At 50.4% G+C, this 21049-nt stretch overlaps 50 non-coding genes across 50 annotated transcripts; all 50 read right to left on the bottom strand.

The window, feature by feature from the left end:
* Window positions 1–172: 172 nt before the first annotated feature.
* Window positions 173–291, bottom strand: LOC129183400 (5S ribosomal RNA). Its single transcript, XR_008570818.1, has one exon. It is a non-coding gene; the product is annotated as a 5S ribosomal RNA (ribosomal RNA).
* Window positions 292–591: 300 nt separating this feature from the next.
* LOC129184246 (5S ribosomal RNA) lies at window positions 592–710 on the bottom strand. Its single transcript, XR_008571632.1, has one exon. It is a non-coding gene; the product is annotated as a 5S ribosomal RNA (ribosomal RNA).
* A 300-nt stretch (window positions 711–1010) lies between these two features.
* On the bottom strand, window positions 1011–1129 carry LOC129184245 (5S ribosomal RNA). The gene has a single exon (XR_008571631.1). It is a non-coding gene; the product is annotated as a 5S ribosomal RNA (ribosomal RNA).
* Window positions 1130–1424: 295 nt separating this feature from the next.
* On the bottom strand, window positions 1425–1543 carry LOC129183632 (5S ribosomal RNA). Its single transcript, XR_008571046.1, has one exon. It is a non-coding gene; the product is annotated as a 5S ribosomal RNA (ribosomal RNA).
* A 300-nt stretch (window positions 1544–1843) lies between these two features.
* On the bottom strand, window positions 1844–1962 carry LOC129183791 (5S ribosomal RNA). The gene has a single exon (XR_008571201.1). It is a non-coding gene; the product is annotated as a 5S ribosomal RNA (ribosomal RNA).
* A 300-nt stretch (window positions 1963–2262) lies between these two features.
* On the bottom strand, window positions 2263–2381 carry LOC129184244 (5S ribosomal RNA). Its single transcript, XR_008571630.1, has one exon. It is a non-coding gene; the product is annotated as a 5S ribosomal RNA (ribosomal RNA).
* Window positions 2382–2681: 300 nt separating this feature from the next.
* On the bottom strand, window positions 2682–2800 carry LOC129183455 (5S ribosomal RNA). The gene has a single exon (XR_008570873.1). It is a non-coding gene; the product is annotated as a 5S ribosomal RNA (ribosomal RNA).
* A 295-nt stretch (window positions 2801–3095) lies between these two features.
* LOC129183399 (5S ribosomal RNA) lies at window positions 3096–3214 on the bottom strand. The gene has a single exon (XR_008570817.1). It is a non-coding gene; the product is annotated as a 5S ribosomal RNA (ribosomal RNA).
* A 300-nt stretch (window positions 3215–3514) lies between these two features.
* On the bottom strand, window positions 3515–3633 carry LOC129184243 (5S ribosomal RNA). The gene has a single exon (XR_008571629.1). It is a non-coding gene; the product is annotated as a 5S ribosomal RNA (ribosomal RNA).
* A 300-nt stretch (window positions 3634–3933) lies between these two features.
* On the bottom strand, window positions 3934–4052 carry LOC129184241 (5S ribosomal RNA). Its single transcript, XR_008571627.1, has one exon. It is a non-coding gene; the product is annotated as a 5S ribosomal RNA (ribosomal RNA).
* A 295-nt stretch (window positions 4053–4347) lies between these two features.
* Window positions 4348–4466, bottom strand: LOC129183631 (5S ribosomal RNA). The gene has a single exon (XR_008571045.1). It is a non-coding gene; the product is annotated as a 5S ribosomal RNA (ribosomal RNA).
* A 300-nt stretch (window positions 4467–4766) lies between these two features.
* Window positions 4767–4885, bottom strand: LOC129183789 (5S ribosomal RNA). Its single transcript, XR_008571200.1, has one exon. It is a non-coding gene; the product is annotated as a 5S ribosomal RNA (ribosomal RNA).
* A 300-nt stretch (window positions 4886–5185) lies between these two features.
* On the bottom strand, window positions 5186–5304 carry LOC129184239 (5S ribosomal RNA). The gene has a single exon (XR_008571626.1). It is a non-coding gene; the product is annotated as a 5S ribosomal RNA (ribosomal RNA).
* A 300-nt stretch (window positions 5305–5604) lies between these two features.
* Window positions 5605–5723, bottom strand: LOC129183453 (5S ribosomal RNA). Its single transcript, XR_008570871.1, has one exon. It is a non-coding gene; the product is annotated as a 5S ribosomal RNA (ribosomal RNA).
* Window positions 5724–6018: 295 nt separating this feature from the next.
* Window positions 6019–6137, bottom strand: LOC129183397 (5S ribosomal RNA). Its single transcript, XR_008570815.1, has one exon. It is a non-coding gene; the product is annotated as a 5S ribosomal RNA (ribosomal RNA).
* A 300-nt stretch (window positions 6138–6437) lies between these two features.
* Window positions 6438–6556, bottom strand: LOC129184238 (5S ribosomal RNA). Its single transcript, XR_008571625.1, has one exon. It is a non-coding gene; the product is annotated as a 5S ribosomal RNA (ribosomal RNA).
* Window positions 6557–6856: 300 nt separating this feature from the next.
* Window positions 6857–6975, bottom strand: LOC129184237 (5S ribosomal RNA). The gene has a single exon (XR_008571624.1). It is a non-coding gene; the product is annotated as a 5S ribosomal RNA (ribosomal RNA).
* A 295-nt stretch (window positions 6976–7270) lies between these two features.
* LOC129183396 (5S ribosomal RNA) lies at window positions 7271–7389 on the bottom strand. The gene has a single exon (XR_008570814.1). It is a non-coding gene; the product is annotated as a 5S ribosomal RNA (ribosomal RNA).
* Window positions 7390–7689: 300 nt separating this feature from the next.
* Window positions 7690–7808, bottom strand: LOC129184236 (5S ribosomal RNA). The gene has a single exon (XR_008571623.1). It is a non-coding gene; the product is annotated as a 5S ribosomal RNA (ribosomal RNA).
* A 300-nt stretch (window positions 7809–8108) lies between these two features.
* Window positions 8109–8227, bottom strand: LOC129184235 (5S ribosomal RNA). Its single transcript, XR_008571622.1, has one exon. It is a non-coding gene; the product is annotated as a 5S ribosomal RNA (ribosomal RNA).
* A 295-nt stretch (window positions 8228–8522) lies between these two features.
* Window positions 8523–8641, bottom strand: LOC129183630 (5S ribosomal RNA). Its single transcript, XR_008571044.1, has one exon. It is a non-coding gene; the product is annotated as a 5S ribosomal RNA (ribosomal RNA).
* A 300-nt stretch (window positions 8642–8941) lies between these two features.
* On the bottom strand, window positions 8942–9060 carry LOC129183788 (5S ribosomal RNA). Its single transcript, XR_008571199.1, has one exon. It is a non-coding gene; the product is annotated as a 5S ribosomal RNA (ribosomal RNA).
* Window positions 9061–9360: 300 nt separating this feature from the next.
* Window positions 9361–9479, bottom strand: LOC129184234 (5S ribosomal RNA). Its single transcript, XR_008571621.1, has one exon. It is a non-coding gene; the product is annotated as a 5S ribosomal RNA (ribosomal RNA).
* Window positions 9480–9779: 300 nt separating this feature from the next.
* Window positions 9780–9898, bottom strand: LOC129183452 (5S ribosomal RNA). The gene has a single exon (XR_008570870.1). It is a non-coding gene; the product is annotated as a 5S ribosomal RNA (ribosomal RNA).
* Window positions 9899–10193: 295 nt separating this feature from the next.
* Window positions 10194–10312, bottom strand: LOC129183394 (5S ribosomal RNA). Its single transcript, XR_008570813.1, has one exon. It is a non-coding gene; the product is annotated as a 5S ribosomal RNA (ribosomal RNA).
* Window positions 10313–10612: 300 nt separating this feature from the next.
* Window positions 10613–10731, bottom strand: LOC129184233 (5S ribosomal RNA). Its single transcript, XR_008571620.1, has one exon. It is a non-coding gene; the product is annotated as a 5S ribosomal RNA (ribosomal RNA).
* Window positions 10732–11031: 300 nt separating this feature from the next.
* LOC129184232 (5S ribosomal RNA) lies at window positions 11032–11150 on the bottom strand. Its single transcript, XR_008571619.1, has one exon. It is a non-coding gene; the product is annotated as a 5S ribosomal RNA (ribosomal RNA).
* A 295-nt stretch (window positions 11151–11445) lies between these two features.
* Window positions 11446–11564, bottom strand: LOC129183393 (5S ribosomal RNA). Its single transcript, XR_008570812.1, has one exon. It is a non-coding gene; the product is annotated as a 5S ribosomal RNA (ribosomal RNA).
* Window positions 11565–11864: 300 nt separating this feature from the next.
* On the bottom strand, window positions 11865–11983 carry LOC129184231 (5S ribosomal RNA). The gene has a single exon (XR_008571618.1). It is a non-coding gene; the product is annotated as a 5S ribosomal RNA (ribosomal RNA).
* A 300-nt stretch (window positions 11984–12283) lies between these two features.
* Window positions 12284–12402, bottom strand: LOC129184229 (5S ribosomal RNA). The gene has a single exon (XR_008571616.1). It is a non-coding gene; the product is annotated as a 5S ribosomal RNA (ribosomal RNA).
* Window positions 12403–12702: 300 nt separating this feature from the next.
* On the bottom strand, window positions 12703–12821 carry LOC129183787 (5S ribosomal RNA). Its single transcript, XR_008571198.1, has one exon. It is a non-coding gene; the product is annotated as a 5S ribosomal RNA (ribosomal RNA).
* Window positions 12822–13121: 300 nt separating this feature from the next.
* Window positions 13122–13240, bottom strand: LOC129183879 (5S ribosomal RNA). Its single transcript, XR_008571286.1, has one exon. It is a non-coding gene; the product is annotated as a 5S ribosomal RNA (ribosomal RNA).
* A 300-nt stretch (window positions 13241–13540) lies between these two features.
* On the bottom strand, window positions 13541–13659 carry LOC129183786 (5S ribosomal RNA). The gene has a single exon (XR_008571197.1). It is a non-coding gene; the product is annotated as a 5S ribosomal RNA (ribosomal RNA).
* Window positions 13660–13954: 295 nt separating this feature from the next.
* On the bottom strand, window positions 13955–14073 carry LOC129183392 (5S ribosomal RNA). Its single transcript, XR_008570811.1, has one exon. It is a non-coding gene; the product is annotated as a 5S ribosomal RNA (ribosomal RNA).
* A 300-nt stretch (window positions 14074–14373) lies between these two features.
* On the bottom strand, window positions 14374–14492 carry LOC129184228 (5S ribosomal RNA). Its single transcript, XR_008571615.1, has one exon. It is a non-coding gene; the product is annotated as a 5S ribosomal RNA (ribosomal RNA).
* A 300-nt stretch (window positions 14493–14792) lies between these two features.
* On the bottom strand, window positions 14793–14911 carry LOC129184227 (5S ribosomal RNA). Its single transcript, XR_008571614.1, has one exon. It is a non-coding gene; the product is annotated as a 5S ribosomal RNA (ribosomal RNA).
* A 295-nt stretch (window positions 14912–15206) lies between these two features.
* LOC129183629 (5S ribosomal RNA) lies at window positions 15207–15325 on the bottom strand. Its single transcript, XR_008571043.1, has one exon. It is a non-coding gene; the product is annotated as a 5S ribosomal RNA (ribosomal RNA).
* A 300-nt stretch (window positions 15326–15625) lies between these two features.
* On the bottom strand, window positions 15626–15744 carry LOC129183784 (5S ribosomal RNA). Its single transcript, XR_008571195.1, has one exon. It is a non-coding gene; the product is annotated as a 5S ribosomal RNA (ribosomal RNA).
* Window positions 15745–16044: 300 nt separating this feature from the next.
* LOC129184226 (5S ribosomal RNA) lies at window positions 16045–16163 on the bottom strand. The gene has a single exon (XR_008571613.1). It is a non-coding gene; the product is annotated as a 5S ribosomal RNA (ribosomal RNA).
* Window positions 16164–16458: 295 nt separating this feature from the next.
* LOC129183628 (5S ribosomal RNA) lies at window positions 16459–16577 on the bottom strand. The gene has a single exon (XR_008571042.1). It is a non-coding gene; the product is annotated as a 5S ribosomal RNA (ribosomal RNA).
* Window positions 16578–16877: 300 nt separating this feature from the next.
* LOC129183783 (5S ribosomal RNA) lies at window positions 16878–16996 on the bottom strand. The gene has a single exon (XR_008571194.1). It is a non-coding gene; the product is annotated as a 5S ribosomal RNA (ribosomal RNA).
* Window positions 16997–17296: 300 nt separating this feature from the next.
* Window positions 17297–17415, bottom strand: LOC129184225 (5S ribosomal RNA). Its single transcript, XR_008571612.1, has one exon. It is a non-coding gene; the product is annotated as a 5S ribosomal RNA (ribosomal RNA).
* Window positions 17416–17715: 300 nt separating this feature from the next.
* On the bottom strand, window positions 17716–17834 carry LOC129183451 (5S ribosomal RNA). Its single transcript, XR_008570869.1, has one exon. It is a non-coding gene; the product is annotated as a 5S ribosomal RNA (ribosomal RNA).
* A 295-nt stretch (window positions 17835–18129) lies between these two features.
* On the bottom strand, window positions 18130–18248 carry LOC129183391 (5S ribosomal RNA). The gene has a single exon (XR_008570810.1). It is a non-coding gene; the product is annotated as a 5S ribosomal RNA (ribosomal RNA).
* A 300-nt stretch (window positions 18249–18548) lies between these two features.
* On the bottom strand, window positions 18549–18667 carry LOC129184223 (5S ribosomal RNA). Its single transcript, XR_008571611.1, has one exon. It is a non-coding gene; the product is annotated as a 5S ribosomal RNA (ribosomal RNA).
* Window positions 18668–18967: 300 nt separating this feature from the next.
* Window positions 18968–19086, bottom strand: LOC129184222 (5S ribosomal RNA). The gene has a single exon (XR_008571610.1). It is a non-coding gene; the product is annotated as a 5S ribosomal RNA (ribosomal RNA).
* A 295-nt stretch (window positions 19087–19381) lies between these two features.
* On the bottom strand, window positions 19382–19500 carry LOC129183390 (5S ribosomal RNA). The gene has a single exon (XR_008570809.1). It is a non-coding gene; the product is annotated as a 5S ribosomal RNA (ribosomal RNA).
* Window positions 19501–19800: 300 nt separating this feature from the next.
* LOC129184221 (5S ribosomal RNA) lies at window positions 19801–19919 on the bottom strand. Its single transcript, XR_008571609.1, has one exon. It is a non-coding gene; the product is annotated as a 5S ribosomal RNA (ribosomal RNA).
* Window positions 19920–20219: 300 nt separating this feature from the next.
* On the bottom strand, window positions 20220–20338 carry LOC129184220 (5S ribosomal RNA). Its single transcript, XR_008571608.1, has one exon. It is a non-coding gene; the product is annotated as a 5S ribosomal RNA (ribosomal RNA).
* Window positions 20339–20638: 300 nt separating this feature from the next.
* On the bottom strand, window positions 20639–20757 carry LOC129183782 (5S ribosomal RNA). The gene has a single exon (XR_008571193.1). It is a non-coding gene; the product is annotated as a 5S ribosomal RNA (ribosomal RNA).
* Window positions 20758–21049: the final 292 nt, after the last annotated feature.

Below are 21049 nucleotides of genomic sequence, written 5' to 3'. Positions count from 1 at the left end.
CCGGTCGCAGCCACAGCCAGCCTATAGGCCTGTTTGAACTTCACAGCAGAGAGACAAATAGATGGATGTTCCTCACATGAGGGCAAAATAAATACTCTTCCTCCATTCAAAGTGATGGCGTTTTCCAAGAAGTGGGAAACAGCGCCCTCTGCTGAACGCCAAGAGCCTAAAAAGCTTACAGCACCTGGTATTCCCAGGCGGTCTCCCATCCAAGTACTAACCAGGCCCGCCCCTGCTTAGCTTCCGAGATCGGACGAGATCGGGCATTCTCAGGGTAGTATGGCCGTAAGCCGGAAAGCTCTCTGAAAACTTTCCTTTTAAAGACGACACTGGTCAAACTGCGCTTCTGCAAACGGTCTCGGATGTGTGTGCACACTTTGCTGCTCGTATGGTTTTTCTGGCTGTTTTGTGCCACCGGTCGCAGCCACAGCCAGCCTATAAGCCTGTTTGAACTTCACAGCAGATAGAAAAACACTGTAGATGGATGTTCCTCACATGAGGGCAAGATAAATACTCTTCCTCCATTCAAAGTGATGGCGTTTTCCAAGAAGTGGGAAACAGCGCCCTCTGCTGAAAGCCAAGAGCCTAAAGAGCTTACAGCACCTGGTATTCCCAGGCGGTCTCCCATCCAAGTACTAACCAGGCCCGCCCCTGCTTAGCTTCCGAGATCGGACGAGATCGGGCGTTCTCAGGGTAGTATGGCCGTAAGCCGGACAGCTCTCTGAAAACTTTCCTTTTAAAGACGACACTGGTCAAACTGCGCTTCTGCAAACGGTCTCGGATGTGTGTGCACACTTTGCTGCTCGTATGGTTTTTCTGGCTGTTTTGTGCCACCGGTCGCAGCCACAGCCAGCCTATAAGCCTGTTTGAACTTCACAGCAGATAGAAAAACACTGTAGATGGATGGTCCTCACATGAGGGCAAAATAAATACTCTTCCTCCATTCAAAGTGATGGCGTTTTCCAAGAAGTGGGAAACAGCGCCCTCTGCTGAAAGCCAAGAGCCTAAAAAGCTTACAGCACCTGGTATTCCCAGGCGGTCTCCCATCCAAGTACTAACCAGGCCCGCCCCTGCTTAGCTTCCGAGATCGGACGAGATCGGGCGTTCTCAGGGTAGTATGGCCGTAAGCCGGAAAGCTCTCTGAAAACTTTCCTTTTAAAGACGACACTGGTCAAATTGCGCTTCTGCAAACGGTCTCGGATGTGTGTGCACACTTTGCTGCTTGTATGGTTTTTCTGGCTGTTTTGTGCCACCGGTCGCAGCCACAGCCAGCCTATAGGCCTGTTTGAACTTCACAGCAGAGAGACAAATAGATGGATGTTCCTCACATGAGGGCAAAATAAATACTCTTCCTCCATTCAAAGTGATGGCGTTTTCCAAGAAGTGGGAAACAGCGCCCTCTGCTGAAAGCCAAGAGCCTAAAAAGCTTACAGCACCTGGTATTCCCAGGCGGTCTCCCATCCAAGTACTAACCTGGTCCGCCCCTGCTTAGCTTCCGAGATCGGACGAGATCGGGCGTTCTCAGGATAGTATGGCCGTAAGCCGGAAAGCTCTCTGAAAACTTTCCTTTTAAAGACGACACTGGTCAAACTGCGCTTCTGCAAACGGTCTCGGATGTGTGTGCACACTTTGCTGCTCGTATGGTTTTTCTGGCTGTTTTGTGCCACCGGTCGCAGCCACAGCCAGCCTATAAGCCTGTTTGAACTTCACAGCAGAGAGACAAATACTGTAGATGGATGTTCCTCACATGAGGGCAAAATAAATACTCTTCCTCCATTCAAAGTGATGGCGTTTTCCAAGAAGTGGGAAACAGCGCCCTCTGCTGAAAGCCAAGAGCCTAAAAAGCTTACAGCACCTGGTATTCCCAGGCGGTCTCCCATCCAAGTACTAACCAGGTCCGCCCCTGCTTAGCTTCCGAGATCGGACGAGATCGGGCGTTCTCAGGATAGTATGGCCGTAAGCCGGAAAGCTCTCTGAAAACTTTCCTTTTAAAGACGACACTGGTCAAACTGCGCTTCTGCAAACGGTCTCGGATGTGTGTGCACACTTTGCTGCTCGTATGGTTTTTCTGGCTGTTTTGTGCCACCGGTCGCAGCCACAGCCAGCCTATAAGCCTGTTTGAACTTCACAGCAGATAGAAAAACACTGTAGATGGATGTTCCTCACATGAGGGCAAAATAAATACTCTTCCTCCATTCAAAGTGATGGCGTTTTCCAAGAAGTGGGAAACAGCGCCCTCTGCTGAAAGCCAAGAGCCTAAAAAGCTTACAGCACCTGGTATTCCCAGGCGGTCTCCCATCCAAGTACTAACCAGGCCCGCCCCTGCTTAGCTTCCGAGATCGGACGAGATCGGGCGTTCTCAGGGTAGTATGGCCGTAAGCCGGAAAGCGCTCTGAAAACTTTCCTTTTAAAGACGACACTGGTCAAACTGCGCTTCTGCAAACGGTCTCGGATGTGTGTGCACACTTTGCTGCTCGTATGGTTTTTCTGGCTGTTTTGTGCCACCGGTCGCAGCCACAGCCAGCCTATAAGCCTGTTTGAACTTCACAGCAGATAGAAAAACACTGTAGATGGATGTTCCTCACATGAGGGCAAAATAAATACTCTTCCTCCATTCAAAGTGATGGCGTTTTCCAAGAAGTGGGAAACAGCGCCCTCTGCTGAAAGCCAAGAGCCTAAAAAGCTTACAGCACCTGGTATTCCCAGGCGGTCTCCCATCCAAGTACTAACCAGGCCCGCCCCTGCTTAGCTTCCGAGATCGGACGAGATCGGGCGTTCTCAGGATAGTATGGCCGTAAGCCGGAAAGCTCTCTGAAAACTTTCCTTTTAAAGACGACACTGGTCAAACTGCGCTTCTGCAAACGGTCTCGGATGTGTGTGCACACTTTGCTGCTCGTATGGTTTTTCTGGCTGTTTTGTGCCACCGGTCGCAGCCACAGCCAGCCTATAGGCCTGTTTGAACTTCACAGCAGAGAGACAAATAGATGGATGTTCCTCACATGAGGGCAAAATAAATACTCTTCCTCCATTCAAAGTGATGGCGTTTTCCAAGAAGTGGGAAACAGCGCCCTCTGCTGAACGCCAAGAGCCTAAAAAGCTTACAGCACCTGGTATTCCCAGGCGGTCTCCCATCCAAGTACTAACCAGGCCCGCCCCTGCTTAGCTTCCGAGATCGGACGAGATCGGGCATTCTCAGGGTAGTATGGCCGTAAGCCGGAAAGCTCTCTGAAAACTTTCCTTTTAAAGACGACACTGGTCAAACTGCGCTTCTGCAAACGGTCTCGGATGTGTGTGCACACTTTGCTGCTCGTATGGTTTTTCTGGCTGTTTTGTGCCACCGGTCGCAGCCACAGCCAGCCTATAAGCCTGTTTGAACTTCACAGCAGATAGAAAAACACTGTAGATGGATGTTCCTCACATGAGGGCAAGATAAATACTCTTCCTCCATTCAAAGTGATGGCGTTTTCCAAGAAGTGGGAAACAGCGCCCTCTGCTGAAAGCCAAGAGCCTAAAGAGCTTACAGCACCTGGTATTCCCAGGCGGTCTCCCATCCAAGTACTAACCAGGCCCGCCCCTGCTTAGCTTCCGAGATCGGACGAGATCGGGCGTTCTCAGGGTAGTATGGCCGTAAGCCGGACAGCTCTCTGAAAACTTTCCTTTTAAAGACGACACTGGTCAAACTGCGCTTCTGCAAACGGTCTCGGATGTGTGTGCACACTTTGCTGCTCGTATGGTTTTTCTGGCTGTTTTGTGCCACCGGTCGCAGCCACAGCCAGCCTATAAGCCTGTTTGAACTTCACAGCAGATAGAAAAACACTGTAGATGGATGGTCCTCACATGAGGGCAAAATAAATACTCTTCCTCCATTCAAAGTGATGGCGTTTTCCAAGAAGTGGGAAACAGCGCCCTCTGCTGAAAGCCAAGAGCCTAAAAAGCTTACAGCACCTGGTATTCCCAGGCGGTCTCCCATCCAAGTACTAACCAGGCCCGCCCCTGCTTAGCTTCCGAGATCGGACGAGATCGGGCGTTCTCAGGGTAGTATGGCCGTAAGCCGGAAAGCTCTCTGAAAACTTTCCTTTTAAAGACGACACTGGTCAAATTGCGCTTCTGCAAACGGTCTCGGATGTGTGTGCACACTTTGCTGCTTGTATGGTTTTTCTGGCTGTTTTGTGCCACCGGTCGCAGCCACAGCCAGCCTATAGGCCTGTTTGAACTTCACAGCAGAGAGACAAATAGATGGATGTTCCTCACATGAGGGCAAAATAAATACTCTTCCTCCATTCAAAGTGATGGCGTTTTCCAAGAAGTGGGAAACAGCGCCCTCTGCTGAAAGCCAAGAGCCTAAAAAGCTTACAGCACCTGGTATTCCCAGGCGGTCTCCCATCCAAGTACTAACCTGGTCCGCCCCTGCTTAGCTTCCGAGATCGGACGAGATCGGGCGTTCTCAGGATAGTATGGCCGTAAGCCGGAAAGCTCTCTGAAAACTTTCCTTTTAAAGACGACACTGGTCAAACTGCGCTTCTGCAAACGGTCTCGGATGTGTGTGCACACTTTGCTGCTCGTATGGTTTTTCTGGCTGTTTTGTGCCACCGGTCGCAGCCACAGCCAGCCTATAAGCCTGTTTGAACTTCACAGCAGAGAGACAAATACTGTAGATGGATGTTCCTCACATGAGGGCAAAATAAATACTCTTCCTCCATTCAAAGTGATGGCGTTTTCCAAGAAGTGGGAAACAGCGCCCTCTGCTGAAAGCCAAGAGCCTAAAAAGCTTACAGCACCTGGTATTCCCAGGCGGTCTCCCATCCAAGTACTAACCAGGTCCGCCCCTGCTTAGCTTCCGAGATCGGACGAGATCGGGCGTTCTCAGGATAGTATGGCCGTAAGCCGGAAAGCTCTCTGAAAACTTTCCTTTTAAAGACGACACTGGTCAAACTGCGCTTCTGCAAACGGTCTCGGATGTGTGTGCACACTTTGCTGCTCGTATGGTTTTTCTGGCTGTTTTGTGCCACCGGTCGGAGCCACAGCCAGCCTATAAGCCTGTTTGAACTTCACAGCAGATAGAAAAACACTGTAGATGGATGTTCCTCACATGAGGGCAAAATAAATACTCTTCCTCCATTCAAAGTGATGGCGTTTTCCAAGAAGTGGGAAACAGCGCCCTCTGCTGAAAGCCAAGAGCCTAAAAAGCTTACAGCACCTGGTATTCCCAGGCGGTCTCCCATCCAAGTACTAACCAGGCCCGCCCCTGCTTAGCTTCCGAGATCGGACGAGATCGGGCGTTCTCAGGGTAGTATGGCCGTAAGCCGGAAAGCGCTCTGAAAACTTTCCTTTTAAAGACGACACTGGTCAAACTGCGCTTCTGCAAACGGTCTCGGATGTGTGTGCACACTTTGCTGCTCGTATGGTTTTTCTGGCTGTTTTGTGCCACCGGTCGCAGCCACAGCCAGCCTATAAGCCTGTTTGAACTTCACAGCAGATAGAAAAACACTGTAGATGGATGTTCCTCACATGAGGGCAAAATAAATACTCTTCCTCCATTCAAAGTGATGGCGTTTTCCAAGAAGTGGGAAACAGCGCCCTCTGCTGAAAGCCAAGAGCCTAAAAAGCTTACAGCACCTGGTATTCCCAGGCGGTCTCCCATCCAAGTACTAACCAGGCCCGCCCCTGCTTAGCTTCCGAGATCGGACGAGATCGGGCGTTCTCAGGATAGTATGGCCGTAAGCCGGAAAGCTCTCTGAAAACTTTCCTTTTAAAGACGACACTGGTCAAACTGCGCTTCTGCAAACGGTCTCGGATGTGTGTGCACACTTTGCTGCTCGTATGGTTTTTCTGGCTGTTTTGTGCCACCGGTCGCAGCCACAGCCAGCCTATAGGCCTGTTTGAACTTCACAGCAGAGAGACAAATAGATGGATGTTCCTCACATGAGGGCAAAATAAATACTCTTCCTCCATTCAAAGTGATGGCGTTTTCCAAGAAGTGGGAAACAGCGCCCTCTGCTGAACGCCAAGAGCCTAAAAAGCTTACAGCACCTGGTATTCCCAGGCGGTCTCCCATCCAAGTACTAACCAGGCCCGCCCCTGCTTAGCTTCCGAGATCGGACGAGATCGGGCATTCTCAGGGTAGTATGGCCGTAAGCCGGAAAGCTCTCTGAAAACTTTCCTTTTAAAGACGACACTGGTCAAACTGCGCTTCTGCAAACGGTCTCGGATGTGTGTGCACACTTTGCTGCTCGTATGGTTTTTCTGGCTGTTTTGTGCCACCGGTCGCAGCCACAGCCAGCCTATAAGCCTGTTTGAACTTCACAGCAGATAGAAAAACACTGTAGATGGATGTTCCTCACATGAGGGCAAAATAAATACTCTTCCTCCATTCAAAGTGATGGCGTTTTCCAAGAAGTGGGAAACAGCGCCCTCTGCTGAAAGCCAAGAGCCTAAAAAGCTTACAGCACCTGGTATTCCCAGGCGGTCTCCCATCCAAGTACTAACCAGGCCCGCCCCTGCTTAGCTTCCGAGATCGGACGAGATCGGGCGTTCTCAGGGTAGTATGGCCGTAAGCCGGAAAGCTCTCTGAAAACTTTCCTTTTAAAGACGACACTGGTCAAATTGCGCTTCTGCAAACGGTCTCGGATGTGTGTGCACACTTTGCTGCTTGTATGGTTTTTCTGGCTGTTTTGTGCCACCGGTCGCAGCCACAGCCAGCCTATAAGCCTGTTTGAACTTCACAGCAGATAGAAAAACACTGTAGATGGATGTTCCTCACATGAGGGCAAAATAAATACTCTTCCTCCATTCAAAGTGATGGCGTTTTCCAAGAAGTGGGAAACAGCGCCCTCTGCTGAAAGCCAAGAGCCTAAAAAGCTTACAGCACCTGGTATTCCCAGGCGGTCTCCCATCCAAGTACTAACCAGGCCCGCCCCTGCTTAGCTTCCGAGATCGGACGAGATCGGGCGTTCTCAGGGTAGTATGGCCGTAAGCCGGACAGCTCTCTGAAAACTTTCCTTTTAAAGACGACACTGGTCAAACTGCGCTTCTGCAAACGGTCTCGGATGTGTGTGCACACTTTGCTGCTCGTATGGTTTTTCTGGCTGTTTTGTGCCACCGGTCGCAGCCACAGCCAGCCTATAGGCCTGTTTGAACTTCACAGCAGAGAGACAAATAGATGGATGTTCCTCACATGAGGGCAAAATAAATACTCTTCCTCCATTCAAAGTGATGGCGTTTTCCAAGAAGTGGGAAACAGCGCCCTCTGCTGAACGCCAAGAGCCTAAAAAGCTTACAGCACCTGGTATTCCCAGGCGGTCTCCCATCCAAGTACTAACCAGGCCCGCCCCTGCTTAGCTTCCGAGATCGGACGAGATCGGGCATTCTCAGGGTAGTATGGCCGTAAGCCGGAAAGCTCTCTGAAAACTTTCCTTTTAAAGACGACACTGGTCAAACTGCGCTTCTGCAAACGGTCTCGGATGTGTGTGCACACTTTGCTGCTCGTATGGTTTTTCTGGCTGTTTTGTGCCACCGGTCGCAGCCACAGCCAGCCTATAAGCCTGTTTGAACTTCACAGCAGATAGAAAAACACTGTAGATGGATGTTCCTCACATGAGGGCAAAATAAATACTCTTCCTCCATTCAAAGTGATGGCGTTTTCCAAGAAGTGGGAAACAGCGCCCTCTGCTGAAAGCCAAGAGCCTAAAAAGCTTACAGCACCTGGTATTCCCAGGCGGTCTCCCATCCAAGTACTAACCAGGCCCGCCCCTGCTTAGCTTCCGAGATCGGACGAGATCGGGCGTTCTCAGGGTAGTATGGCCGTAAGCCGGAAAGCTCTCTGAAAACTTTCCTTTTAAAGACGACACTGGTCAAATTGCGCTTCTGCAAACGGTCTCGGATGTGTGTGCACACTTTGCTGCTCGTATGGTTTTTCTGGCTGTTTTGTGCCACCGGTCGCAGCCACAGCCAGCCTATAAGCCTGTTTGAACTTCACAGCAGATAGAAAAACACTGTAGATGGATGTTCCTCACATGAGGGCAAAATAAATACTCTTCCTCCATTCAAAGTGATGGCGTTTTCCAAGAAGTGGGAAACAGCGCCCTCTGCTGAAAGCCAAGAGCCTAAAAAGCTTACAGCACCTGGTATTCCCAGGCGGTCTCCCATCCAAGTACTAACCAGGCCCGCCCCTGCTTAGCTTCCGAGATCGGACGAGATCGGGCGTTCTCAGGGTAGTATGGCCGTAAGCCGGAAAGCTCTCTGAAAACTTTCCTTTTAAAGACGACACTGGTCAAATTGCGCTTCTGCAAACGGTCTCGGATGTGTGTGCACACTTTGCTGCTTGTATGGTTTTTCTGGCTGTTTTGTGCCACCGGTCGCAGCCACAGCCAGCCTATAGGCCTGTTTGAACTTCACAGCAGAGAGACAAATAGATGGATGTTCCTCACATGAGGGCAAAATAAATACTCTTCCTCCATTCAAAGTGATGGCGTTTTCCAAGAAGTGGGAAACAGCGCCCTCTGCTGAAAGCCAAGAGCCTAAAAAGCTTACAGCACCTGGTATTCCCAGGCGGTCTCCCATCCAAGTACTAACCTGGTCCGCCCCTGCTTAGCTTCCGAGATCGGACGAGATCGGGCGTTCTCAGGATAGTATGGCCGTAAGCCGGAAAGCTCTCTGAAAACTTTCCTTTTAAAGACGACACTGGTCAAACTGCGCTTCTGCAAACGGTCTCGGATGTGTGTGCACACTTTGCTGCTCGTATGGTTTTTCTGGCTGTTTTGTGCCACCGGTCGCAGCCACAGCCAGCCTATAAGCCTGTTTGAACTTCACAGCAGAGAGACAAATACTGTAGATGGATGTTCCTCACATGAGGGCAAAATAAATACTCTTCCTCCATTCAAAGTGATGGCGTTTTCCAAGAAGTGGGAAACAGCGCCCTCTGCTGAAAGCCAAGAGCCTAAAAAGCTTACAGCACCTGGTATTCCCAGGCGGTCTCCCATCCAAGTACTAACCAGGTCCGCCCCTGCTTAGCTTCCGAGATCGGACGAGATCGGGCGTTCTCAGGATAGTATGGCCGTAAGCCGGAAAGCTCTCTGAAAACTTTCCTTTTAAAGACGACACTGGTCAAACTGCGCTTCTGCAAACGGTCTCGGATGTGTGTGCACACTTTGCTGCTCGTATGGTTTTTCTGGCTGTTTTGTGCCACCGGTCGCAGCCACAGCCAGCCTATAAGCCTGTTTGAACTTCACAGCAGATAGAAAAACACTGTAGATGGATGTTCCTCACATGAGGGCAAAATAAATACTCTTCCTCCATTCAAAGTGATGGCGTTTTCCAAGAAGTGGGAAACAGCGCCCTCTGCTGAAAGCCAAGAGCCTAAAAAGCTTACAGCACCTGGTATTCCCAGGCGGTCTCCCATCCAAGTACTAACCAGGCCCGCCCCTGCTTAGCTTCCGAGATCGGACGAGATCGGGCGTTCTCAGGGTAGTATGGCCGTAAGCCGGAAAGCGCTCTGAAAACTTTCCTTTTAAAGACGACACTGGTCAAACTGCGCTTCTGCAAACGGTCTCGGATGTGTGTGCACACTTTGCTGCTCGTATGGTTTTTCTGGCTGTTTTGTGCCACCGGTCGCAGCCACAGCCAGCCTATAAGCCTGTTTGAACTTCACAGCAGATAGAAAAACACTGTAGATGGATGTTCCTCACATGAGGGCAAAATAAATACTCTTCCTCCATTCAAAGTGATGGCGTTTTCCAAGAAGTGGGAAACAGCGCCCTCTGCTGAAAGCCAAGAGCCTAAAAAGCTTACAGCACCTGGTATTCCCAGGCGGTCTCCCATCCAAGTACTAACCAGGCCCGCCCCTGCTTAGCTTCCGAGATCGGACGAGATCGGGCGTTCTCAGGATAGTATGGCCGTAAGCCGGAAAGCTCTCTGAAAACTTTCCTTTTAAAGACGACACTGGTCAAACTGCGCTTCTGCAAACGGTCTCGGATGTGTGTGCACACTTTGCTGCTCGTATGGTTTTTCTGGCTGTTTTGTGCCACCGGTCGCAGCCACAGCCAGCCTATAGGCCTGTTTGAACTTCACAGCAGAGAGACAAATAGATGGATGTTCCTCACATGAGGGCAAAATAAATACTCTTCCTCCATTCAAAGTGATGGCGTTTTCCAAGAAGTGGGAAACAGCGCCCTCTGCTGAACGCCAAGAGCCTAAAAAGCTTACAGCACCTGGTATTCCCAGGCGGTCTCCCATCCAAGTACTAACCAGGCCCGCCCCTGCTTAGCTTCCGAGATCGGACGAGATCGGGCATTCTCAGGGTAGTATGGCCGTAAGCCGGAAAGCTCTCTGAAAACTTTCCTTTTAAAGACGACACTGGTCAAACTGCGCTTCTGCAAACGGTCTCGGATGTGTGTGCACACTTTGCTGCTCGTATGGTTTTTCTGGCTGTTTTGTGCCACCGGTCGCAGCCACAGCCAGCCTATAAGCCTGTTTGAACTTCACAGCAGATAGAAAAACACTGTAGATGGATGTTCCTCACATGAGGGCAAAATAAATACTCTTCCTCCATTCAAAGTGATGGCGTTTTCCAAGAAGTGGGAAACAGCGCCCTCTGCTGAAAGCCAAGAGCCTAAAAAGCTTACAGCACCTGGTATTCCCAGGCGGTCTCCCATCCAAGTACTAACCAGGCCCGCCCCTGCTTAGCTTCCGAGATCGGACGAGATCGGGCGTTCTCAGGGTAGTATGGCCGTAAGCCGGAAAGCTCTCTGAAAACTTTCCTTTTAAAGACGACACTGGTCAAATTGCGCTTCTGCAAACGGTCTCGGATGTGTGTGCACACTTTGCTGCTTGTATGGTTTTTCTGGCTGTTTTGTGCCACCGGTCGCAGCCACAGCCAGCCTATAAGCCTGTTTGAACTTCACAGCAGATAGAAAAACACTGTAGATGGATGTTCCTCACATGAGGGCAAAATAAATACTCTTCCTCCATTCAAAGTGATGGCGTTTTCCAAGAAGTGGGAAACAGCGCCCTCTGCTGAAAGCCAAGAGCCTAAAAAGCTTACAGCACCTGGTATTCCCAGGCGGTCTCCCATCCAAGTACTAACCAGGCCCGCCCCTGCTTAGCTTCCGAGATCGGACGAGATCGGGCGTTCTCAGGGTAGTATGGCCGTAAGCCGGACAGCTCTCTGAAAACTTTCCTTTTAAAGACGACACTGGTCAAACTGCGCTTCTGCAAACGGTCTCGGATGTGTGTGCACACTTTGCTGCTCGTATGGTTTTTCTGGCTGTTTTGTGCCACCGGTCGCAGCCACAGCCAGCCTATAGGCCTGTTTGAACTTCACAGCAGAGAGACAAATAGATGGATGTTCCTCACATGAGGGCAAAATAAATACTCTTCCTCCATTCAAAGTGATGGCGTTTTCCAAGAAGTGGGAAACAGCGCCCTCTGCTGAACGCCAAGAGCCTAAAAAGCTTACAGCACCTGGTATTCCCAGGCGGTCTCCCATCCAAGTACTAACCAGGCCCGCCCCTGCTTAGCTTCCGAGATCGGACGAGATCGGGCATTCTCAGGGTAGTATGGCCGTAAGCCGGAAAGCTCTCTGAAAACTTTCCTTTTAAAGACGACACTGGTCAAACTGCGCTTCTGCAAACGGTCTCGGATGTGTGTGCACACTTTGCTGCTCGTATGGTTTTTCTGGCTGTTTTGTGCCACCGGTCGCAGCCACAGCCAGCCTATAAGCCTGTTTGAACTTCACAGCAGATAGAAAAACACTGTAGATGGATGTTCCTCACATGAGGGCAAAATAAATACTCTTCCTCCATTCAAAGTGATGGCGTTTTCCAAGAAGTGGGAAACAGCGCCCTCTGCTGAAAGCCAAGAGCCTAAAAAGCTTACAGCACCTGGTATTCCCAGGCGGTCTCCCATCCAAGTACTAACCAGGCCCGCCCCTGCTTAGCTTCCGAGATCGGACGAGATCGGGCGTTCTCAGGGTAGTATGGCCGTAAGCCGGAAAGCTCTCTGAAAACTTTCCTTTTAAAGACGACACTGGTCAAATTGCGCTTCTGCAAACGGTCTCGGATGTGTGTGCACACTTTGCTGCTTGTATGGTTTTTCTGGCTGTTTTGTGCCACCGGTCGCAGCCACAGCCAGCCTATAAGCCTGTTTGAACTTCACAGCAGATAGAAAAACACTGTAGATGGATGTTCCTCACATGAGGGCAAAATAAATACTCTTCCTCCATTCAAAGTGATGGCGTTTTCCAAGAAGTGGGAAACAGCGCCCTCTGCTGAAAGCCAAGAGCCTAAAAAGCTTACAGCACCTGGTATTCCCAGGCGGTCTCCCATCCAAGTACTAACCAGGCCCGCCCCTGCTTAGCTTCCGAGATCGGACGAGATCGGGCGTTCTCAGGGTAGTATGGCCGTAAGCCGGACAGCTCTCTGAAAACTTTCCTTTTAAAGACGACACTGGTCAAACTGCGCTTCTGCAAACGGTCTCGGATGTGTGTGCACACTTTGCTGCTCGTATGGTTTTTCTGGCTGTTTTGTGCCACCGGTCGCAGCCACAGCCAGCCTATAAGCCTGTTTGAACTTCACAGCAGAGAGACAAATACTGTAGATGGATGTTCCTCACATGAGGGCAAAATAAATACTTTTCCTCCATTCAAAGTGATGGCGTTTTCCAAGAAGTGGGAAACAGCGCCCTCTGCTGAAAGCCAAGAGCCTAAAAAGCTTACAGCACCTGGTATTCCCAGGCGGTCTCCCATCCAAGTACTAACCAGGTCCGCCCCTGCTTAGCTTCCGAGATCGGACGAGATCGGGCGTTCTCAGGATAGTATGGCCGTAAGCCGGAAAGCTCTCTGAAAACTTTCCTTTTAAAGACGACACTGGTCAAACTGCGCTTCTGCAAACGGTCTCGGATGTGTGTGCACACTTTGCTGCTCGTATGGTTTTTCTGGCTGTTTTGTGCCACCGGTCGCAGCCACAGCCAGCCTATAAGCCTGTTTGAACTTCACAGCAGAGAGACAAATACTGTAGATGGATGTTCCTCACATGAGGGCAAAATAAATACTCTTCCTCCATTCAAAGTGATGGCGTTTTCCAAGAAGTGGGAAACAGCGCCCTCTGCTGAAAGCCAAGAGCCTAAAAAGCTTACAGCATCTGGTATTCCCAGGCGGTCTCCCATCCAAGTACTAACCAGGCCCGCCCCTGCTTAGCTTCCGAGATCGGACGAGATCGGGCGTTCTCAGGGTAGTATGGCCGTAAGCCGGAAAGCGCTCTGAAAACTTTCCTTTTAAAGACGACACTGGTCAAACTGCGCTTCTGCAAACGGTCTCGGATGTGTGTGCACACTTTGCTGCTCGTATGGTTTTTCTGGCTGTTTTGTGCCACCGGTCGCAGCCACAGCCAGCCTATAAGCCTGTTTGAACTTCACAGCAGATAGAAAAACACTGTAGATGGATGTTCCTCACATGAGGGCAAAATAAATACTCTTCCTCCATTCAAAGTGATGGCGTTTTCCAAGAAGTGGGAAACAGCGCCCTCTGCTGAAAGCCAAGAGCCTAAAAAGCTTACAGCACCTGGTATTCCCAGGCGGTCTCCCATCCAAGTACTAACCAGGTCCGCCCCTGCTTAGCTTCCGAGATCGGACGAGATCGGGCGTTCTCAGGATAGTATGGCCGTAAGCCGGAAAGCTCTCTGAAAACTTTCCTTTTAAAGACGACACTGGTCAAACTGCGCTTCTGCAAACGGTCTCGGATGTGTGTGCACACTTTGCTGCTCGTATGGTTTTTCTGGCTGTTTTGTGCCACCGGTCGCAGCCACAGCCAGCCTATAGGCCTGTTTGAACTTCACAGCAGAGAGACAAATAGATGGATGTTCCTCACATGAGGGCAAAATAAATACTCTTCCTCCATTCAAAGTGATGGCGTTTTCCAAGAAGTGGGAAACAGCGCCCTCTGCTGAAAGCCAAGAGCCTAAAAAGCTTACAGCACCTGGTATTCCCAGGCGGTCTCCCATCCAAGTACTAACCAGGCCCGCCCCTGCTTAGCTTCCGAGATCGGACGAGATCGGGCATTCTCAGGGTAGTATGGCCGTAAGCCGGAAAGCTCTCTGAAAACTTTCCTTTTAAAGACGACACTGGTCAAACTGCGCTTCTGCAAACGGTCTCGGATGTGTGTGCACACTTTGCTGCTCGTATGGTTTTTCTGGCTGTTTTGTGCCACCGGTCGCAGCCACAGCCAGCCTATAAGCCTGTTTGAACTTCACAGCAGATAGAAAAACACTGTAGATGGATGTTCCTCACATGAGGGCAAGATAAATACTCTTCCTCCATTCAAAGTGATGGCGTTTTCCAAGAAGTGGGAAACAGCGCCCTCTGCTGAAAGCCAAGAGCCTAAAAAGCTTACAGCACCTGGTATTCCCAGGCGGTCTCCCATCCAAGTACTAACCAGGCCCGCCCCTGCTTAGCTTCCGAGATCGGACGAGATCGGGCGTTCTCAGGGTAGTATGGCCGTAAGCCGGACAGCTCTCTGAAAACTTTCCTTTTAAAGACGACACTGGTCAAACTGCGCTTCTGCAAACGGTCTCGGATGTGTGTGCACACTTTGCTGCTCGTATGGTTTTTCTGGCTGTTTTGTGCCACCGGTCGCAGCCACAGCCAGCCTATAAGCCTGTTTGAACTTCACAGCAGATAGAAAAACACTGTAGATGGATGTTCCTCACATGAGGGCAAAATAAATACTCTTCCTCCATTCAAAGTGATGGCGTTTTCCAAGAAGTGGGAAACAGCGCCCTCTGCTGAAAGCCAAGAGCCTAAAAAGCTTACAGCACCTGGTATTCCCAGGCGGTCTCCCATCCAAGTACTAACCAGGCCCGCCCCTGCTTAGCTTCCGAGATCGGACGAGATCGGGCGTTCTCAGGGTAGTATGGCCGTAAGCCGGAAAGCTCTCTGAAAACTTTCCTTTTAAAGACGACACTGGTCAAATTGCGCTTCTGCAAACGGTCTCGGATGTGTGTGCACACTTTGCTGCTTGTATGGTTTTTCTGGCTGTTTTGTGCCACCGGTCGCAGCCACAGCCAGCCTATAGGCCTGTTTGAACTTCACAGCAGAGAGACAAATAGATGGATGTTCCTCACATGAGGGCAAAATAAATACTCTTCCTCCATTCAAAGTGATGGCGTTTTCCAAGAAGTGGGAAACAGCGCCCTCTGCTGAAAGCCAAGAGCCTAAAAAGCTTACAGCACCTGGTATTCCCAGGCGGTCTCCCATCCAAGTACTAACCTGGTCCGCCCCTGCTTAGCTTCCGAGATCGGACGAGATCGGGCGTTCTCAGGATAGTATGGCCGTAAGCCGGAAAGCTCTCTGAAAACTTTCCTTTTAAAGACGACACTGGTCAAACTGCGCTTCTGCAAACGGTCTCGGATGTGTGTGCACACTTTGCTGCTCGTATGGTTTTTCTGGCTGTTTTGTGCCACCGGTCGCAGCCACAGCCAGCCTATAAGCCTGTTTGAACTTCACAGCAGAGAGACAAATACTGTAGATGGATGTTCCTCACATGAGGGCAAAATAAATACTCTTCCTCCATTCAAAGTGATGGCGTTTTCCAAGAAGTGGGAAACAGCGCCCTCTGCTGAAAGCCAAGAGCCTAAAAAGCTTACAGCACCTGGTATTCCCAGGCGGTCTCCCATCCAAGTACTAACCAGGTCCGCCCCTGCTTAGCTTCCGAGATCGGACGAGATCGGGCGTTCTCAGGATAGTATGGCCGTAAGCCGGAAAGCTCTCTGAAAACTTTCCTTTTAAAGACGACACTGGTCAAACTGCGCTTCTGCAAACGGTCTCGGATGTGTGTGCACACTTTGCTGCTCGTATGGTTTTTCTGGCTGTTTTGTGCCACCGGTCGCAGCCACAGCCAGCCTATAAGCCTGTTTGAACTTCACAGCAGAGAGACAAATACTGGAGATGGATGTTCCTCACATGAGGGCAAAATAAATACTCTTCCTCCATTCAAAGTGATGGCGTTTTCCAAGAAGTGGGAAACAGCGCCCTCTGCTGAAAGCCAAGAGCCTAAAAAGCTTACAGCACCTGGTATTCCCAGGCGGTCTCCCATCCAAGTACTAACCAGGCCCGCCCCTGCTTAGCTTCCGAGATCGGACGAGATCGGGCGTTCTCAGGGTAGTATGGCCGTAAGCCGGAAAGCTCTCTGAAAACTTTCCTTTTAAAGACGACACTGGTCAAATTGCGCTTCTGCAAACGGTCTCGGATGTGTGTGCACACTTTGCTGCTTGTATGGTTTTTCTGGCTGTTTTGTGCCACCGGTCGCAGCCACAGCCAGCCTATAGGCCTGTTTGAACTTCACAGCAGAGAGACAAATAGATGGATGTTCCTCACATGAGGGCAAAATAAATACTCTTCCTCCATTCAAAGTGATGGCGTTTTCCAAGAAGTGGGAAACAGCGCCCTCTGCTGAAAGCCAAGAGCCTAAAAAGCTTACAGCACCTGGTATTCCCAGGCGGTCTCCCATCCAAGTACTAACCTGGTCCGCCCCTGCTTAGCTTCCGAGATCGGACGAGATCGGGCGTTCTCAGGATAGTATGGCCGTAAGCCGGAAAGCTCTCTGAAAACTTTCCTTTTAAAGACGACACTGGTCAAACTGCGCTTCTGCAAACGGTCTCGGATGTGTGTGCACACTTTGCTGCTCGTATGGTTTTTCTGGCTGTTTTGTGCCACCGGTCGCAGCCACAGCCAGCCTATAAGCCTGTTTGAACTTCACAGCAGAGAGACAAATACTGTAGATGGATGTTCCTCACATGAGGGCAAAATAAATACTCTTCCTCCATTCAAAGTGATGGCGTTTTCCAAGAAGTGGGAAACAGCGCCCTCTGCTGAAAGCCAAGAGCCTAAAAAGCTTACAGCACCTGGTATTCCCAGGCGGTCTCCCATCCAAGTACTAACCAGGTCCGCCCCTGCTTAGCTTCCGAGATCGGACGAGATCGGGCGTTCTCAGGATAGTATGGCCGTAAGCCGGAAAGCTCTCTGAAAACTTTCCTTTTAAAGACGACACTGGTCAAACTGCGCTTCTGCAAACGGTCTCGGATGTGTGTGCACACTTTGCTGCTCGTATGGTTTTTCTGGCTGTTTTGTGCCACCGGTCGCAGCCACAGCCAGCCTATAAGCCTGTTTGAACTTCACAGCAGATAGAAAAACACTGTAGATGGATGTTCCTCACATGAGGGCAAAATAAATACTCTTCCTCCATTCAAAGTGATGGCGTTTTCCAAGAAGTGGGAAACAGCGCCCTCTGCTGAAAGCCAAGAGCCTAAAAAGCTTACAGCACCTGGTATTCCCAGGCGGTCTCCCATCCAAGTACTAACCAGGCCCGCCCCTGCTTAGCTTCCGAGATCGGACGAGATCGGGCGTTCTCAGGGTAGTATGGCCGTAAGCCGGAAAGCGCTCTGAAAACTTTCCTTTTAAAGACGACACTGGTCAAACTGCGCTTCTGCAAACGGTCTCGGATGTGTGTGCACACTTTGCTGCTCGTATGGTTTTTCTGGCTGTTTTGTGCCACCGGTCGCAGCCACAGCCAGCCTATAAGCCTGTTTGAACTTCACAGCAGATAGAAAAACACTGTAGATGGATGTTCCTCACATGAGGGCAAAATAAATACTCTTCCTCCATTCAAAGTGATGGCGTTTTCCAAGAAGTGGGAAACAGCGCCCTCTGCTGAAAGCCAAGAGCCTAAAAAGCTTACAGCACCTGGTATTCCCAGGCGGTCTCCCATCCAAGTACTAACCAGGCCCGCCCCTGCTTAGCTTCCGAGATCGGACGAGATCGGGCGTTCTCAGGATAGTATGGCCGTAAGCCGGAAAGCTCTCTGAAAACTTTCCTTTTAAAGACGACACTGGTCAAACTGCGCTTCTGCAAACGGTCTCGGATGTGTGTGCACACTTTGCTGCTCGTATGGTTTTTCTGGCTGTTTTGTGCCACCGGTCGCAGCCACAGCCAGCCTATAGGCCTGTTTGAACTTCACAGCAGAGAGACAAATAGATGGATGTTCCTCACATGAGGGCAAAATAAATACTCTTCCTCCATTCAAAGTGATGGCGTTTTCCAAGAAGTGGGAAACAGCGCCCTCTGCTGAACGCCAAGAGCCTAAAAAGCTTACAGCACCTGGTATTCCCAGGCGGTCTCCCATCCAAGTACTAACCAGGCCCGCCCCTGCTTAGCTTCCGAGATCGGACGAGATCGGGCATTCTCAGGGTAGTATGGCCGTAAGCCGGAAAGCTCTCTGAAAACTTTCCTTTTAAAGACGACACTGGTCAAACTGCGCTTCTGCAAACGGTCTCGGATGTGTGTGCACACTTTGCTGCTCGTATGGTTTTTCTGGCTGTTTTGTGCCACCGGTCGCAGCCACAGCCAGCCTATAAGCCTGTTTGAACTTCACAGCAGATAGAAAAACACTGTAGATGGATGTTCCTCACATGAGGGCAAAATAAATACTCTTCCTCCATTCAAAGTGATGGCGTTTTCCAAGAAGTGGGAAACAGCGCCCTCTGCTGAAAGCCAAGAGCCTAAAAAGCTTACAGCACCTGGTATTCCCAGGCGGTCTCCCATCCAAGTACTAACCAGGCCCGCCCCTGCTTAGCTTCCGAGATCGGACGAGATCGGGCGTTCTCAGGGTAGTATGGCCGTAAGCCGGAAAGCTCTCTGAAAACTTTCCTTTTAAAGACGACACTGGTCAAATTGCGCTTCTGCAAACGGTCTCGGATGTGTGTGCACACTTTGCTGCTTGTATGGTTTTTCTGGCTGTTTTGTGCCACCGGTCGCAGCCACAGCCAGCCTATAAGCCTGTTTGAACTTCACAGCAGATAGAAAAACACTGTAGATGGATGTTCCTCACATGAGGGCAAAATAAATACTCTTCCTCCATTCAAAGTGATGGCGTTTTCCAAGAAGTGGGAAACAGCGCCCTCTGCTGAAAGCCAAGAGCCTAAAAAGCTTACAGCACCTGGTATTCCCAGGCGGTCTCCCATCCAAGTACTAACCAGGCCCGCCCCTGCTTAGCTTCCGAGATCGGACGAGATCGGGCGTTCTCAGGGTAGTATGGCCGTAAGCCGGACAGCTCTCTGAAAACTTTCCTTTTAAAGACGACACTGGTCAAACTGCGCTTCTGCAAACGGTCTCGGATGTGTGTGCACACTTTGCTGCTCGTATGGTTTTTCTGGCTGTTTTGTGCCACCGGTCGCAGCCACAGCCAGCCTATAGGCCTGTTTGAACTTCACAGCAGAGAGACAAATAGATGGATGTTCCTCACATGAGGGCAAAATAAATACTCTTCCTCCATTCAAAGTGATGGCGTTTTCCAAGAAGTGGGAAACAGCGCCCTCTGCTGAACGCCAAGAGCCTAAAAAGCTTACAGCACCTGGTATTCCCAGGCGGTCTCCCATCCAAGTACTAACCAGGCCCGCCCCTGCTTAGCTTCCGAGATCGGACGAGATCGGGCATTCTCAGGGTAGTATGGCCGTAAGCCGGAAAGCTCTCTGAAAACTTTCCTTTTAAAGACGACACTGGTCAAACTGCGCTTCTGCAAACGGTCTCGGATGTGTGTGCACACTTTGCTGCTCGTATGGTTTTTCTGGCTGTTTTGTGCCACCGGTCGCAGCCACAGCCAGCCTATAAGCCTGTTTGAACTTCACAGCAGATAGAAAAACACTGTAGATGGATGTTCCTCACATGAGGGCAAAATAAATACTCTTCCTCCATTCAAAGTGATGGCGTTTTCCAAGAAGTGGGAAACAGCGCCCTCTGCTGAAAGCCAAGAGCCTAAAAAGCTTACAGCACCTGGTATTCCCAGGCGGTCTCCCATCCAAGTACTAACCAGGCCCGCCCCTGCTTAGCTTCCGAGATCGGACGAGATCGGGCGTTCTCAGGGTAGTATGGCCGTAAGCCGGAAAGCTCTCTGAAAACTTTCCTTTTAAAGACGACACTGGTCAAATTGCGCTTCTGCAAACGGTCTCGGATGTGTGTGCACACTTTGCTGCTTGTATGGTTTTTCTGGCTGTTTTGTGCCACCGGTCGCAGCCACAGCCAGCCTATAAGCCTGTTTGAACTTCACAGCAGATAGAAAAACACTGTAGATGGATGTTCCTCACATGAGGGCAAAATAAATACTCTTCCTCCATTCAAAGTGATGGCGTTTTCCAAGAAGTGGGAAACAGCGCCCTCTGCTGAAAGCCAAGAGCCTAAAAAGCTTACAGCACCTGGTATTCCCAGGCGGTCTCCCATCCAAGTACTAACCAGGCCCGCCCCTGCTTAGCTTCCGAGATCGGACGAGATCGGGCGTTCTCAGGGTAGTATGGCCGTAAGCCGGACAGCTCTCTGAAAACTTTCCTTTTAAAGACGACACTGGTCAAACTGCGCTTCTGCAAACGGTCTCGGATGTGTGTGCACACTTTGCTGCTCGTATGGTTTTTCTGGCTGTTTTGTGCCACCGGTCGCAGCCACAGCCAGCCTATAAGCCTGTTTGAACTTCACAGCAGAGAGACAAATACTGTAGATGGATGTTCCTCACATGAGGGCAAAATAAATACTTTTCCTCCATTCAAAGTGATGGCGTTTTCCAAGAAGTGGGAAACAGCGCCCTCTGCTGAAAGCCAAGAGCCTAAAAAGCTTACAGCACCTGGTATTCCCAGGCGGTCTCCCATCCAAGTACTAACCAGGTCCGCCCCTGCTTAGCTTCCGAGATCGGACGAGATCGGGCGTTCTCAGGATAGTATGGCCGTAAGCCGGAAAGCTCTCTGAAAACTTTCCTTTTAAAGACGACACTGGTCAAACTGCGCTTCTGCAAACGGTCTCGGATGTGTGTGCACACTTTGCTGCTCGTATGGTTTTTCTGGCTGTTTTGTGCCACCGGTCGCAGCCACAGCCAGCCTATAAGCCTGTTTGAACTTCACAGCAGAGAGACAAATACTGTAGATGGATGTTCCTCACATGAGGGCAAAATAAATACTCTTCCTCCATTCAAAGTGATGGCGTTTTCCAAGAAGTGGGAAACAGCGCCCTCTGCTGAAAGCCAAGA

Source organism: Dunckerocampus dactyliophorus, chromosome 6, assembly GCF_027744805.1.
Source record: "Dunckerocampus dactyliophorus isolate RoL2022-P2 chromosome 6, RoL_Ddac_1.1, whole genome shotgun sequence".
Classification (NCBI taxonomy): domain Eukaryota; kingdom Metazoa; phylum Chordata; class Actinopteri; order Syngnathiformes; family Syngnathidae; genus Dunckerocampus; species Dunckerocampus dactyliophorus.
This window is presented reverse-complemented; position numbering and strand designations above follow the sequence as displayed.